The 16,574-nt window shown below is 39.6% G+C and overlaps 1 pseudogene; it reads left to right on the forward strand.

Annotated features, from left to right (window-relative positions):
• The first annotated feature begins 9,398 nt into the window (after window positions 1-9,398).
• On the forward strand, window positions 9,399-10,800 carry LOC118856826 (annotated as a pseudogene).
• Window positions 10,801-16,574: the final 5,774 nt, after the last annotated feature.

Genomic DNA, 16,574 nt, shown 5'->3' on the forward strand with positions numbered 1-16,574 from the left:
TAGTATCTTGCTTGTTTTTAGAACATGTTCAGTATTCATGATTGCCTTTTTTGTAATGTGTATAATATGGAGGGGAACCTGACAAGCTTTGATTAAGCTGTTACCTTCCAGTTCTTGAGCAAAAGTATTTCCTCCCTGAACTATTAGAGAAAATCATTTTTATCCTGAACCTCCCAAAAGAATTGCACCCCTAAAATTCATGTTTCTAATATGTAATAGATAGATATAATTCCAAGCCCAATATCCCTCTTGAATACAGGACAGTGAGGGAGAGATTGCCCAGTCATAGCCATCCTCTAAACACCCACAAAGGTAGGACTCCAGGCTCTCTGAGATGTTGGGTGTAGCATTCCAGATATTTGTAAAGCACTTAGTACAGTGTTTGGCATAGAGCAGGTGCTTAATATATCTTTATTTTCTTCCCCTTCCTCTGCCTACAAATCCTTATTACATGTAGGCCACCCTGTTCTATATATTATAGTTCATATATTATATGGAAAAATTTGTTTAATACAATAATTTTGAATTCCTTCCTGGTCATTTCTCTTACAAGAATTATACACACACAGAGAAGGCTATGTCATAAGGTTATGTACAACAGACACTATCCCGAGACTCTCTGTCAATCTGTTTCTCTGTCACTTTTCCTCACTCAATTTCATTCAATCAGTTAAATATGTCATTTTAACTGGAATTTTAGTGGTAATTCTGAAGCTACACTGTACTCTGCCTCTGGCTTTTCCAGACGTTTTCTGAAGGCCAGTGTTTCCTTAATGATTTCAGTTTGAATAGCCCTGACCTACTGGCTTTAACATTAACTGCTCTATATTGTTTTGGTAGCTTCACATTTTAAATTTGAATGTTCTTTGCCTTTGGCTCCCATTTCTGTTTGTTTTGTTTTGTTTTGTTTATGGAGGGGGGAAGGCAGGGCAATTGGGGTTAAGTGACTTGCCCAAGGTCACACAGCTAGTAAGTGTGTCAAGTGTCTGAGACCGAATTTGAACTCAGGTCCTCCTGACTCCAGGGCCAGTGCTCTACACACTGTGCCACCTAACTGCCCCTGGCTCCCATTTCTGAATGCCAGGCATTTTTAAATGATGATTCTTGGACTGGCTGGTACTCCCTTTCCAAGCAGGAAATATTTTCACAGGAATTTTTTTTAAAGTGTGCCAGAAGCCATTTCTTTGTTGTTGGGTGCTTGGTTACAACAAGGTTTGTTGATGTTGGTTGTTTTTGGTGGTGGTGGTGTTTGGTGGTTCTGTTTATTAATATAATTCTCTCAATTTCCTTCTTAAAATTTTTCTAATTTTGTTTAGCCTTTTCGGCATAGATATCATTTGGGTACCCATGACAGGCAATATTTCAAGGAAGTCCTGTTCATTTTGAGTATTGTGTGGGACAGCAACTTCACCCAAAATTAAACTCAGAGGCTTCTCAAGTGGAAAGTAGAAAGAAATTTTATTATGATCCCGCAGGAAAGGGCAATCTCCCAACCTATACACAATGGGTGGGGAGAGGCGGTGCCCAGAGGGCAGAATCCAGTTGTATACCCTAACGCAAACAACCCCCACCCACCACTGACCTTTTTACTCTCACACTCTAAATGCAGAAATATACTACCCCAGGTACAAGGAACAAGGAAATGCTAATTTAGCCAATGCCAACTCTTTTTTAAAAAAATTTATTTATTTAACATATTTAGTTTTCAGCATTGATTTTCACAAGAGTTTGAATTACAAATTTTCTCTCCATTTCTACCCTCCCCCGCCACTCGAAGATGACATATATTCTGGGTGCCCTGTTCCCCATTCAGCCCTCCCTTCTGTCACCCCACTCCCCTCCCATCCACTTTTCCCTTCCTTTCTTGTAGGGCAAGATAAATTTCTATGCCCCATTGCCTGTGTATCTTATTTTCTAGTTGCATGCAAAAACTTTTTTTTTTTGTTTTTGAACACCTGTTTTTAAAACTTTGAGTTCCAAATTCTCTCCCCTTTTCCCTTCCCACTCACCCTCCCTAAGAAGTAAAGCAATTCAACATAGGCCACATGTGTGTCATTATGTATAACCCTTCCACAATACTCATGTTGTGAAAGACTAACTATATTTTGCTCCTTCCCAACCCTTCCCCCTTTATTGAATTTTCTCCCTTGACCCCTTTCCAAAGTGTTTGTTTTTGATTACCTCCACCCCCATCTACCCTCCCCTCCATCATCCCCCTCTCTTTTTTTTTTATCTTCTTCCATCTTATTTTCTGTGGGGTAAGATACCCAATTGAGTATGTATGGTATTCCCTCCTCAGGCCAAATTTGATGAGAGCAAGATTCACTCATTCCCCCCTGTAGCCAGAATGGACTTTGTTTTCTTTGAATGACTCAGCTCGCCTCGTTGAGCTTCCCTGAATGCTGGGGCTTGCTCTTCCGGGGCAGGACCAGAGCTTCCTGTGTGATGAGTCGTGGCACTGGCTGAGGGGAGGTGTGTTAATGTGGTCTACGCTGGGGGAGGGGCCAAGTCAAGAACCAATTGGCCCTGGTCATTCAGGTGGCGCTTGATGATGTCAAAAACTCTATAAGAGGGGAGAGGACGGCTTGAAGATCCTCCTTTCCTTTTCCGGTTGGAGCCAGAGACACCTACAGCCGAAGCTGAGCTGCCGGTAGCAGAGCTGACTAGAGGCTAGTGGGTAATCTTCTTACCGTAGAGGGGAAGCATGTATACGATTTTGCCTTATACCATCTCACTTCTCTGTGGCCTTCTGATTACCCTTGTAAGGTGGACTTATTGGGCCTGGAAGCTTTTGATGAAAATATCAAAATGGGGACGCTGGTTTGTGGGCTTGTTATTGTGGAGTGTAAATACATGCTTTAGTTCTCCTGCCTTCTGCCTAGAGAATTCCTTATATCCTGCGGTTCCGGACCTTTTAGACACATATGAGATTCTCTTTGAAATCATAAATTCTGCCTTCCTAATATACCCCCTCACCTGCCGTCTCCCCTCCTCCCACAGAACTGCTTCCTCTTGCCACCTTCATTCGAGATAATCCACCCCAATCTATCTCTCCCTATCTCCCCCTCTCAATATATTCCTCTCTCATCCCTTAATTTGATTTTATTTCTTTTAGATATCTTCCCTTAATCTTCAACTCACCCTGTGTCCGTGCTCTCTCTCTCTCTCTCTCTCTCTATATATATATATACGTACACATACATATATACATACATGCACATTCACCTATCTATATATATACATATATACATAAACACATATATATATATATATATATGCATATTCCTTTCAGCTGCTATGATATTGAGGTTTCATGAATCATACACATCATCTTTCCGTGTAGGAATGGAAACAAAACAGTTCAACTTTAGTAAGTCCCTTATGATTTCTCTTTCTTGTTTACCTTTACATGCTTCTCTTGATTCTTGTGTTTGAAAGTCAAATTTGCTATTCAGCTCTGGTCCTTTCACTGACAAAGCTTGAAAGTCCTCTATTTTATTGAAAGTCCATATTTTGCCTTAGAGCATGATACTCAGTTTTGCTGGGTAGGTGATTCTAGGTTTTAATCCTAGCTCCATTGACCTCCGGAATATCGTATTCCAAGCCCTTCGATCTCTTAATGTAGAAACTGCCAGATCTTGGGTTATTCTGATTGGGTTTCCACAATACTCAAATTGTTTCTTTCTGGCTGCTTGTAGTATTTCCTCCTTGATCTGGGAGCTCTGGAATTTGGCAAGAATATTCCTAGGAGATTTCTTTTTGGGATCTATTTGAGGAGGCGATCGGTGGATTCTTTCAATTTCTATTTTGCCCTGTGGCTCTAGAATATCAGGGCAGTTCTACTTGATAATTTCTTGAAAGATGACATCTAGGCTCTTTTTTTGATCATGGCTTTCAGGTAGTCCAATAATTTTTAAATTATCTCTCCTGGATCTATTTTCCAGGTCAGTGGTTTTTCCAATGAGATATTTCACATTGTCTTCCATTTTGTCATTCCTTTGGTCCTGTTTTATAATCTCTTGATTTCTCATAAAGTCACTAGCTTCCACTTGCTCCAATTTAATTTTTAAGGTAGGATTTTCTTCAGTGGTCTTTTGGACCTCCTTTTCCATTTGGCTAATTCTGCCTTTCAAGGCGTTCTTCTCCTCATTGGCTTTTTGGAGCTCTTTTGCCATTTGAGTTAGTCTAATTTTTAAGGTGTTGTTTTCTTCAGTGTATTTTTCAGTATTTTTTTTGGTCTCCTTTAGCAAGTCATTGACTTGTTTTTCATGGTTTTCTCTCATCCTTCTCATTTCTCTTCCCAATTTTTCCTCTACTTCCCTAATTTGCTTTTTGAAATCCATTTTGAGCTCTTCCATAGCCTGGGACCAGTTCATATTTTTCTTGGAGGCTTTTGGTGTAGGCTCTTGCACTTTTTTGACTTCTTTAGTCTGTATGTTTTGGTCTTCTTTGTCACCAGAGAAAGAATCCAAAGTCTGAGACTGAATCTGGGTGTGTTTTCCTGCCCGGCCATATTCCCAACCAACTAACTTGACCCTTGAGTTTTTCAGCAGGGTTTGACTGCTTGTAGACTAAAGAGTTCTATGTTCCACATTTAGGGGGGATGCACCAGCTCTGCCACACCAGCACTCCTCCTTCCCCAAGAACCACCAAGCCAGACTGGGCTTAGATCTTCAGCAGGCTGTGCACTCCTGCTCTGATCTGCCACTTAATTCCTCCCACCAGGTGGGCCTTGGGCCAGAAGCAACAGCAGCTGTAGCTGCCCCACCTCCGCTGCCCTGGAGGTGGTGGCCAAACCATGAACTCCTTCCACTCCCGCAACTTTTCCCACTAACCTTCTCCACTGTCTTTGGTGTTTGTGAGTTGAGAAGTCTGGTAACTGCCGCAGCTCCCTGATTCAGGGCGCTAGGGCCCGCTCCGCCCGGCTCCTGGTCTGGTTGGTCCGAGCAGCTCATGCTGGGCTCTGCTCTGGTCCGCTCCCAGCTCCCAGCTCCGTGTGGGGTAGACCTCACCCAGAGGCCATCCAGGCTGTCCTGGGCTGGAGCCCTGCTTCCCTCTGCTGTTTTATGGGTTTTGCAGTTCTAGTATTGGTTCAGAGCCATTTTTTATAGATTTTTGGAGGGACTCAGCAGGGAGCTCACTGCTTTCCAGCCACCATCTTCGCTCTGCCCCCACCTTAGCAGAATTTAAAGCTACCATTTCTAATCCTTATACCCTAATCATTTTATATTTTCAAAATTGGAACTTTGACCAATTGTCATGTTTAAGAAATTCACATCAAGACCCAGTTTCTTATATTTTACATTAGCCCATTATTAATTTCCTCATGAGGAGGATGAGATTTCACTAAAGAATTAACAACAGGCTTCAGTACATGCATAAATACATTAAATAGTAAATTTTTAACACAGTACATATATCATCATAAACTTTTAGTCATGCAATGTTTCTTTGATAGCATTTACAAAATAAACCACAAGTCATTCTTCTTTTAATGTTACTAATTGTTACAAATCTTTAAAAAAGCTTGATATTAATCAAATAATATTCTCACAAGCCCTTGACCTAATTGTCTCCATACCATTACCAAGAATTAAAAGACCCTAACTTATACAAGACCCTATACATGGCTCTTATAAACTACCCTAACTTATACAGGAACACTAGTTCCAGTCGTATGGTAGCCTAAGATGTTCCACAATCAATTATTTTATTAGATTTTTTTTACTGTACTTAGAAAACCTTCTGATTATAGAAATTTGCCACTAAAAAATAAGGGATTTATGGTAAGGGGGCCATATTTCCCCAGCTTCCTGTCAACTCCAGGCAGAAGTTAAGTCAAACAGCAAGCTTCATTGAGCCAGGCTTAAAGTCTGCCTAAAGCATTTATATAAATTTCTATGCTTGTAGGCAGGCCGCATAAATTGCGCTACAGGCTTGTGGGCCACATTTTGGACAGCCCTGTTTTATATCATGGAATGATACATTTAACATCTTACATTAATGCAAAAGTATTCTACAAGTTATCTCCCTCTAAGAAATTTACACTGAAATTCTTTTCCACAAACTGAAGATATCTCTGACTTAGTTCCAGTAATTAATTACATCATTTGTATTAATACCCAAATGCTTTTACATCACTTTGAAACATGTAAGGGCCTTACTCCGTATAGATACACAATAACTTTAATCCCAGCCTTACTCTATGGGATAATGAATCAACATTGCATTTGTATCTTTATTTCTTTTTCCTTTTATGTGATTATTCCCATCAATATTTAGAAAGAATGTTATTTTTCACATGACTATACCAGAGTACTAATTTACCCAATTATTTGGTTGAAAACAGCAAGATTTCACATATTTGCATTAATCAAATTTTCCAATTCTCCCCATAAAACCTTCTAGGTGTTTAGGTACCACAACTTCACTCACAATAGTAACAGATTCTGACAGATTCCTTTCCTTTTATCACTAACCACTTGTTTTGATTACAGACACTGCCACAAAAGGAAAAGAAAACATCTCAGCCTTCCACATAAAGCATCACATCCACCAATTCTTTCTTCTTAAGTAATTAATGACATCTCCCCCAGAGGGTAGGCTCTTTTACATCAGATAGCAAGTCTCATCAATCAAAACCTTGCCAGGACCCACATCTCAAATTCTAATTTTAAAATCTGTCCTAAGCCAGTTACTAGAGATCATTTGCAAATTCTCAGCTAATCACATTCCTTGTTCAGGAACTCCATGTCCAGGGTTATTACCTAAGGGGCTTCTCTGTAGCTGCTGTCCATCCCCCTTTTCTTTCCAGATACTGATCAATTAATACTAAAACAGTGACCATAAATAACAGCTAATAATCTTCCTAAATGACAGCTATAAAACATATGCCCTTCAAAGAGTAGGTATTCCCAAGGGATGCCAATTGATGGCCCTACATACTGGGAGGGGAACTATATTAAAATGAGGTCAGGGGGGACCTAGGTCACTGGATCTTGATCAGAGAGCTTCTTAATCCATTCATCATTTTTCTCAGACAATACAATTCTAACAACATTCAGACCATAGAAATGTAATGTAATAATGTAATAATGCCCTAAACATTATAATGTATGTAAAATTTGAAACTATTCATTTTCAAATTCGGTGAATGCATTTCTAAATCTCCTTGCACAGAGAATCACTTATCTCATCATTAATATGTTGAAGCTATAACTTTAAACCACTATATATATATATAAATATATATATATATATATATATTTATATATATATATGTATGTGTGTATATATGTGTGTGTGTGTGTGTGTGTGTGTGTGTGTACCCACATACACACATATATATACACTCATAATAGACAAGATTTCAAATGGAAAATCTGCTATCATAGTAAATATCAGCAATGTTATTACTACTTGTCTATAACCAGATATAACACTTTCAAATTATCAAATTTTTATCACACCATTTTTAAAAACTCAATTCATATATAACAAAATCAGATTAAAATTGGTATAATACCATTTCTACCACACAATGGTCTTCTCAAATTTCACAGTCTAAGAGAATTTGAGAAATACAGAAACAATAAACTTCATCAATTTCATTTCCAGATCATCACACATAGAAATTATTGATCCTGTAACTTGCTTTTATAACTCATTCAGATTTGAAGTTCATGCCGTGACCCTCATTGGTCAGCTTTTCACCAAAACCCACACCTTCATTACATCTTTTCACTTCCACATTTCAATTCACCCTTCCTATCCTTCAGAGGTTTTACAAAAAGGTTTGAATTAGATTAGATTAGAACTAAAGCAAAAAGCTTTGGATTCTTTAAAGTCCTTGAGTCTTCTAAAGATGAGGAGGGAGTGGTTCTTAAGAGCACATGGATTTGCAGCTTCCCCTCCCCTCTCATCTTCATACACTTATTCTTTATATCAAGCTAAAATATTTTTATTTTCTCCTCCATCTGTCTACCTCAGATAGCATGGAAGGGGGATCCCTTTCCATTGCTGAGAAGAACTGACAAAACATGAGGAGATTATCAATAATAAAGATTTCATCCCTTTGTGAATTATATCTAGCCTGGCAGCCTTTTGAAATACAGTTAGTGCCTTTCTTAGAACAAAGGAGCTTGCCCTTTAGATATGCTGATTTTCAGGTGGCCAGCTTCCTCAACTGCCTTAGAAGGGAGTTTTATTCCCTACCACAAGTCACTAGTATGGCTTCAAATCCTATTTTTATATAATCTCTGTGGAAACAAAATTCAATCATACCTTACACAGGCAAAGCTTAATAATTATACAAATCAATATCTTTACCCTAGTCAGTACCCAGATTCAATAAAACCTTTCATCACTAATTAATAAGCCTTATTTTCCAATCAGGCTACAAGTTCTTTAGTTTCAACCTCTATTAACATACCTAAGTCTTCTAAAGTAGGGTGGGGGAGGGAGTGGATAAGAAAGAAAGGACCTGAGAGCCACCTGGATTAGCCGCTGTTCCACCCCCACTCAAATCCTTTATCTTTCCATTTTACCCTCTGTATTCTCACTCCAGCTTCAATCTCTCTCTTTTCCCAATTTTTACTCAAACTACCTCAAATATTTCAAATAAATGAAAAAAAATTTTATACTCACCAAGCTTGTGTTCCAGCTTCTTCTTTTTACCTTAAAACTTGAAGTTCAGTTAAATGACTATCAATTTGCATACTAAAAGGAGCCAAATTCCCTTCCCCCAACCTCAGTTTTCTTTCTCCCACAGCTTTTTAGAGGCTGAAAGCCTCTAACCTTTTACCTGATAAGAAACACCCTAGATCACAGCTCTGATTAAAAGCAGTCCCTGCTAAAGCTGGGAGGTGGGGGGTGGGTAAGGGGGCAGGGAGGATACTTTCAATTCTGTGGAAACAAAACTCCTCCCATTGTTTCCCACTATGGTTTTTATGATTTTGTTTTTATACATATTACTTTGAGCATTTTTTATGCATGGCATATTTATTCCTTGGAGCATTGATTAATGTAAAGTTAAAAATTTATTGCTTGCATTAAAATTTGAGCATTGATGTTGTCACACATGGTACAATGTTTTTTAAAAAAAAAGACAAGGATTGTAGGAACTGCCTATTGCTATGCATTTACAATGAAGAAGAATAGAAGTCTCCTAACATTAGTACACCCAGACCTTAAGAAAGAGGACATTTTCCCCCTCCCCCACCAGCCACAGGCCAGCAGGTCCTGGCCACCCCACCCCCTCTGTGCTCGGTCTTCTAACCGTCCCAGCATGCCCCTTGCTCCATCGCACCAGCTAGAGTGGCTCGGCAGGGGCAGATGAAAGCAGCAGGCTGCATGGGAAGCAGGCCTGTCTACCTCACCCTCTCCTTCTGTCCTTAGCAATGTGGAGGGTGTGGAACAGGCCTAGGCATGGCCTCGGAGAGGCACCTGAAGGTGAGCTGGAGCCTGACGGCAAGGACAGTGGCCTGACTGCCTCAGCGGAGGAGATGCCCAAGAACTAGAAGGGCAAGGGTGGCTTGGAAGGCAAAACAACAAGAAAGAGAGGGAGAATGGGGACTTAAGTAGATGAGGTAGCAAAACAGGTGGAAAAACAGGCCCTGGAGGACAATGAAAAAAAGGGTGACAACGAAGATAGAAATGGTGGTGGAGATGGAGGAAAGAAAGAGAAGAAAGGACCCAAGGAACAGACAGACCTGGCCTCAGCTCCCATTTGTGCCCTGTATCACGGTGGTGTATTTCCAAAGGGCCAAAAATGCTGAGTAGCTCTCAACACAAGACAGACAAAGAGCAGCTTGCAGAACCACAAGTGAAGAAAAGAAAGCATTAGACCAGGCCAGTGAGGAGATCTGGAATGATTTTTAGAAAGCCACAGGGGCACATAGGCAAATGAGGAAGTATGTGATGAGCTGGATCAAGCATGGGATGATGATGATAGAAATCTGAAAAACTGGAAGATTGCTCCTGTAAGCTAATAAAAGAGAATGGCCTAAATGCTAGCCTTGCCTTCCCTATGGGCTGCTCCCTCAAATATCTGTGCAGCCCACTACACTTCCAATGCTGGAGACCCCACAGTCCTGCAATGTGACATCTGCAGGATAGATTTTGGAACACACATCAGCGGTAGGATTATCGACTGTGTTTTTACTGTCACTTTCAATCCCAAGTATGACCCGTTATTGAGGGCTGTAAAAGATGCCACCAACATGGGAATAAAGTGTGTTGGAAATGATGTTCATCTTCATGACATTGGTGAGGCAATCCAAGAAGTAATGGCATCTTATGAGGTTGAAGTTGATGGAAAAACATATCAAGTAAAACCCATTCGAAATCTTAATGGACATTCAATTGGGCCATATAGAATACATGCTTGGAAAATGGTGCCCATTGTGAAAGGAGGAGAAGCAACAAGAATGGAGAAAGGTGAAGTATAGGCCATAGAAACCTTGGGTACAGGAAAAGGTGTGGTGCATGATGATGTGGAATGTTCACATTATGTAAAAACTTTTGATGTTGGACAGGTGCCAAGAAGACTTCCAAGAGCAAAACACTTGTTAAATGTCATCAATGAAAACTTTGGCACTCTGCGCCTTCTTCCACAGGTGGCTAGATGGCCTAGGAGAAAGTAAATACCCAATGACTCTGAAGAACCTGTGTGACTTGGGCCTTGGGGATCCCTACCCCCACTTACGTGACATCAAAGGCTCCTATAGAGCACAGTTTGAGCACACCATTCTCTTCCGCGGGACATGTAAGGAAGTGGTCAGCAGAGAAGAGGACTATTAAGTTTGACTTGAGGCCACCTCAGCAGCTTTCTCTAGGCTTTGTTGGAATACATTATACCAGAATTAATTTGTAACATATTGTTTGTTTTAAATGGTGGACCTCTGTAATACTTTCCAATGTGTGAAAAGGAAGGAATTCAGTCAAAGGCCAGTCTTCTAATGTAACTAACCAAGAGACAAGCTTTCACAGAATTAGAGAGATTTCACAAATGTTAAACTGTTCAATATTTTCTGTTCAGGAAAACATTCTACGAAGCTCAATTTTTAGTTTGAAATGAATGAAACTTTTTGTTTTGAACAAGTATTATTATAAAAGATACTTTTCAGATATTTATATTACCATATTCCTTGCATGCTCTGAATGACCACCCAATTCTACTACACTTAAGCCCTCTGGTATATTGCCTTTTAAACTTCTTGGATTCCATTTTGTAATAATTAAGGACAAATTTTCAGATGAAAAAGAAGACATTTTAAGGACAATGTTAGAAATGTGAAAGGTTTAGAAGAGAGTACAATTAAGGTCATTAATATTAAGGCAAGTAAGATAACTCAGGAAGTTTTTTCTAGGTCCACCTGAGAATTTTGAAAATAGGGATATACCTGAGTATATCAGTGGAAAGGTGTACCTTGGAACTTTATAGTAGTCCACCCTCTGAGGAAGGAGTTATTTTAAAAGGTAGAAACCATACTACTCAAAGAAGAACTTCACATGTACACACACAAAGAAACTGAATATCTCCATTAAGTCTGGGCTGATGCCATAATCCCAATAGTACAAATATACTATAGACTCAACATTAGCATGTTCTCTGGAAAGGAAATAGTGGGAGGCTTGGTTTGGGAAGGATCAGAGACATTAAACTGGTGTTTAGATTTAGAAAACTGAGTTAGAAAAAGTGACAGAGAAACATTGACAGAGAGTCTTGGAATAATTTCTTTTGGAGTACATAGGCTTATGGCAAGACAGAGTGATGTAATATTGTCTGAAAATAGTGACAATGCAAACTGATGAGGGTGAAATAGTGGAAGAGACATATTTTAACTTTATCACTAACATCCTTCAACCTAAAGAAGAAAGATCTGCTGATTTCATATTTATATTTTAGACTACCAACACCTGATTTCATATATTTTTAAATACCACTTGCAGAGAGGATCCTGAGGAAGCAGACCTACTCAGAATTTAGCAAACAATACATGACCTTTATCTGTTTGAGTTTATCCTTTCTGAAACAGAGGTCACTGCCAACATTACCTGAGGTAAGAGATGTACTTATGCACATGGGACATCAGGCTATTTGGAAGGCCTCAGCCGAAACTGGCCTGGGGCCCTCTGTTTGAGTGTGGGCTATGAGACAATGCGAGTGAACTGAAGCACAAACCCAGAGCCACAGGTGCAGAGCCAAAGATGAGCAGATGAGAGAGAATAGAGAAGGAAAAAAACGTTCTTTGAGACAGAGGACTGAGGGAATGTGGGTCATGAAGGCCTAACTCGAGAACATGTATATGCAGTAACAAGGGGAGTAATAGTCCTACTGTCTTTTATTATTGTGGATCCAATGTTGTTGTTGTATATGTTGTATATATGTTGTATATACAATTAGATTGTGAGATCCTTGAGGGCAGAGACTATTTTTTAACCTTTCTTTGTATCCTTACCACTTAGCATAGTTCCTGGCACATATTAGGCACTTAATAAATGTTTATGATTGACTAGAACAAGAAAGTCAGAGTTGGCCATGCAAAAATAATGTCTTTTTTCTATCTTTGGCAATTTGAAGTGGGACCATGGAGGAAGGTCATCCTGGGTTTCAAAAATAGTCATAGTGACCTCATCCTCAATTCTTTATGGGACTATTACACCTGCTTCCATAGGATGTTGTTCAAAGATGATGACAAAGATTAAGAATGTAGACTACAATGCTGCCTTGGATAGCAGCTCTCTCATCACTCCCATTTGCAAACACCCTCACAACACATACTGAGAAAATTCCTATAAAACCCATGGCAGGACTTAGATTAGTTGGAATGAGTGATAAGAATTATCTGTACCTAGGATACATCAAAGTGAACTTGAGATTCACTAAAGAAAGGTAGTGTCAAAAAGACAATGGACGTTGTGGCTCTGTTACATCCAGAAACTCCCAACACATACTGGAGTGTCAGCACTGATTGACTGGAATTAATTCCAGTCTTTTTTGAAATTATAACAGGATACCACAAGCAACCAGCTGGGACTCAGTATCTGTACCCTTTGACCATTTATGTAGATTGTGCCAAAGCTTAAAATGGACAATGACAAGAGCCAATGAATATCATAGGAGTAATGACTTTTTGACTTCCAGACTGGATTCTGAGGTATTTGACTTTGTTGAAGCTCTACTGTCAGAAGGGCAGTAGGATTCATGTAAATAGAAGCTCAGCAAGAGGAGAGTCATGTTGTTATTGCATGAATGGGGCATGAGATGTGCTCAGGGCTCAACCCACAAAATCCAGCTTACAACCATTCAGAAAAAGATCTAGGCGGATTCCTTTACCTATGATGGAAGATAAAAGAAACTATCTCCAAGAAAAGTTCATTAATAACATCATAATAGAATCTATTATAGAATCCTTATGATTCACCAACAGTGGTTGTATGTAAAAAGAATGGAAAGACATAGGTATGAGGTATGCCTATCTACTGACCTACATCTCAAAGTTTTAGATGAAGCAAGTGATAGAAATATTCACAATCAGCCCATCTCTCTGTTGAATAAAAAAATTTCAGAGAAGCCACAGTTTTACCTCAGAAGATCTGGGACAAACAGTGATATGATGTTAGAGTATATCATTAAGACCTTCAACAAAGAAGCAGGGCTCTACTGAAAACCTTGATTAAGGAATTCACAAACTAGTTAACTGATGGAAAGCTAACAAAGTTGTTAAGAGACTAGACAACTTGTTTGTTTACAAAATAGCATTAGAGAATGAAGTAGCCCCTCAAAAGACTATTCACCACAACCTCCTATTTCCTGTAGGGGGGGTAGGAGAATTTTCCAACGAACAGGTGATGAGAAATGGTGGGCACTCACCTGAGTGAATGATGAGCAAAAGAGACTACTAGTTGTACGAAGACCATCTGACCCAAATGTGGGTGCTAAAAGAAATGTTTCCAATGAAAGAGACCACACGTAGGACAAGAAGACGAAACACTTTGTGAACTCCTTTCTTGCCTAGAACATGCCTAGAACATAGAGACTACAGGGTACAACAACAAACCACATAGCACAATCAGACTGAAAGCCAATTTACTGTTAGCATGATGTAGAGAAATCAGTCTATGATGATCCTGATGGTCAATCCATATATTCTACTAGCTCAGGTATAGAAGCTGATTGGCCAGTGATAGGAGAAGTAGATACGTCAGACCAGGCATTACACTAACTTGGGCACACAAGGCCACACAATTGATGGAACCCTGAACCTGGAGTCAGGATGATGTCATTTCAAATCCTTCCTCAGAACAGGATAAAAAAGGAGAGAGAGAGAGAGGGAGAGAGAGGGAGAGAGAGAGAGAGAGAGAGAGAGAGAGAGAGAGAGAAGAGAAGAGAAGAGAAAAATAGGATAGAGAGAAATGCATAGTTAATAAAAAAAATAACTGTCAGTGGGATTAATTCACCCATAAAACAGAAGCAAATAGCAGAATGGGTTAAAAACAGAATCCAACAATATGTTGTTTACAAGAAAGACATTTGAAACAGAAAGACACACCAAAAGTAAAAATAAGGGGTTAGAGCAGAATCTATTATGCTTTTGCTGAGGTTTAAAAAAATAAGGGTAGCAATTATGATCTCAATCAAAGCAAAAGTAAAAATTGACCTAATTAAAAGAGACAAGTAGGGAAACTACATTTTACTGAAAAGGTACCATATATGCTGAAGTAATACCAGAACTAAATATATATACACCAAATGGCATAGCATCCAAATTCTTAAAAGAAAAAAGAGTTATAGGAGAAAATAGAATGTAAAACTATACTAGTAAGGGACCTTGACTTTCCCCTCTAAAAACCAAAATAAACAACAGAAGAAGTTAGGGAGATGAATAGAATCTTAGAAAAGTGATGTATTATAGACTGTTGGAGAAAAGTATACCTTTTCCTCAGCCAGACATAGAGCCTTCACAAAAATTGTCCATATATGTAGAGGGCCAGCTGTGAGATAGTCCATGGTGAGAAAGGTACATGCCAGGTTTTCCTTTGATCCCAAGCCTGTCCCTGAGAACATGCAGAATGGCATGTGGAGATCCAGCTATATCTTGTTGAAGCCTCCCAGGTCTGTGCAAGGCAAGGCAAGGCCATCTGAGGCAAGGTCTCTGCTAGGCAAGACCATACCAAGATAAGGGAAAATGGCAAGGAACTGCCCTCGCAGGTGTGATCCGCATGGGAAAGAACAGAAATGTTTCAGTATGGGTATCTGCATGGGAATGATCAGGAATGTTTCAATATAGTCGTTATCAATGTATCAGAGCTGCATGGGCTATGTGAGCCACATGGCAGGATGTTCCAGTAGAGTAACAAAGTAATGCAATGCTTGGTCCACTTATCTGATTTCATACAGTATATAAACTGACTGGTTCTGTTTAATAAATGGAGTTGTCCTATACTCTCCTGCCTGGCCTGTGTCTTTCTTTCACTCTCTCCAGCGCCTATCATGCAACAGGTGGCGCCCGAACGTGGGCCCAGATCAGGAACACAGGGACCCGAAGCAGATGGGACAACAGAGTCTCTGCAAGAGGAATTCTCCCCGAGGAGAGGCCTTGCACATTCAAAGGAGCTCAGGTCGGACAGTCGACTAAGGGAAAGGAGATAATCTTTTCAATCAAGGTAAAGGCAACAATAATCTTTTTCCTTTCAATTTTCTTTTCTAAGTATCACCAGGCTTATACAGGGATTTTTGTCTTCCAAGGAAGATACCTTTATCTTCCAGATGGGGCACGTTCAGTGTAAAGACCGAGACCAATTTTTACAATTATTGAAATAAGCAATGAGGGAAAGATTTAGACAAGAAGGGCACCCCCCCACACACACACAGTTCTCCTTCCTTCCTTCAATTCTTGTCCTCATTCTGGAGGTTTTCAGAAAGCAAATGAGTAAAATATTAAGGGATGATGGACAAGAACACTTCCCAATGTCAGCATTTTCCATATAGAACATTTAAAAAATATGTCTTACTGCAGAAGGAAACATTCTTAATGGTGCAAAGAGCAATTAAGCATGATATTGGGGATGGGGAAAGATCTTGAGAGCCTCAGCCCAGGGATGGATGACAATAACCCACTAGGGGGTAGACTAGCTAATTGGGAGTTACCAAAGTAGAAAGGGAAAATTAAAATGCCAGCAATGTCTAAATTTGTGCAGTGGGTTTATAGGAATCCTCTTTGTGCATCCTGTCATTTTTTGTCTTTAACTATTTGGTGTTATGTGTCTCTGTGTGAAGAGAGTGTGTAATCTGACACCTTGTAATGTCCACTATCTCCATTTTTCTCTCCCTCCCTGACTCCAGTCTCTTCAGAGGAACGGGAGGGCAGGGGAAGAGAGAAGCAGAGAGAAAAATGTTTTGTTGTTTAAGTTATATGATGGAAAAGGCTAGTTGAAGAGGATAAGAGAAGGATCAGGTCAGAACAAGAAAGAAAATAGGTATGTGCTGTTTTAAAGGGGCTTTAATCAAAGTCCACCAGAAAGGAAAGGCAAGAAAGTTTAAGCATGTAGGAAAGAGGAAGCTGTGTAGA

This window comes from Trichosurus vulpecula, chromosome 1 (genome assembly GCF_011100635.1).
Source record: "Trichosurus vulpecula isolate mTriVul1 chromosome 1, mTriVul1.pri, whole genome shotgun sequence".
Taxonomy (NCBI): Eukaryota; Metazoa; Chordata; class Mammalia; order Diprotodontia; family Phalangeridae; genus Trichosurus; species Trichosurus vulpecula.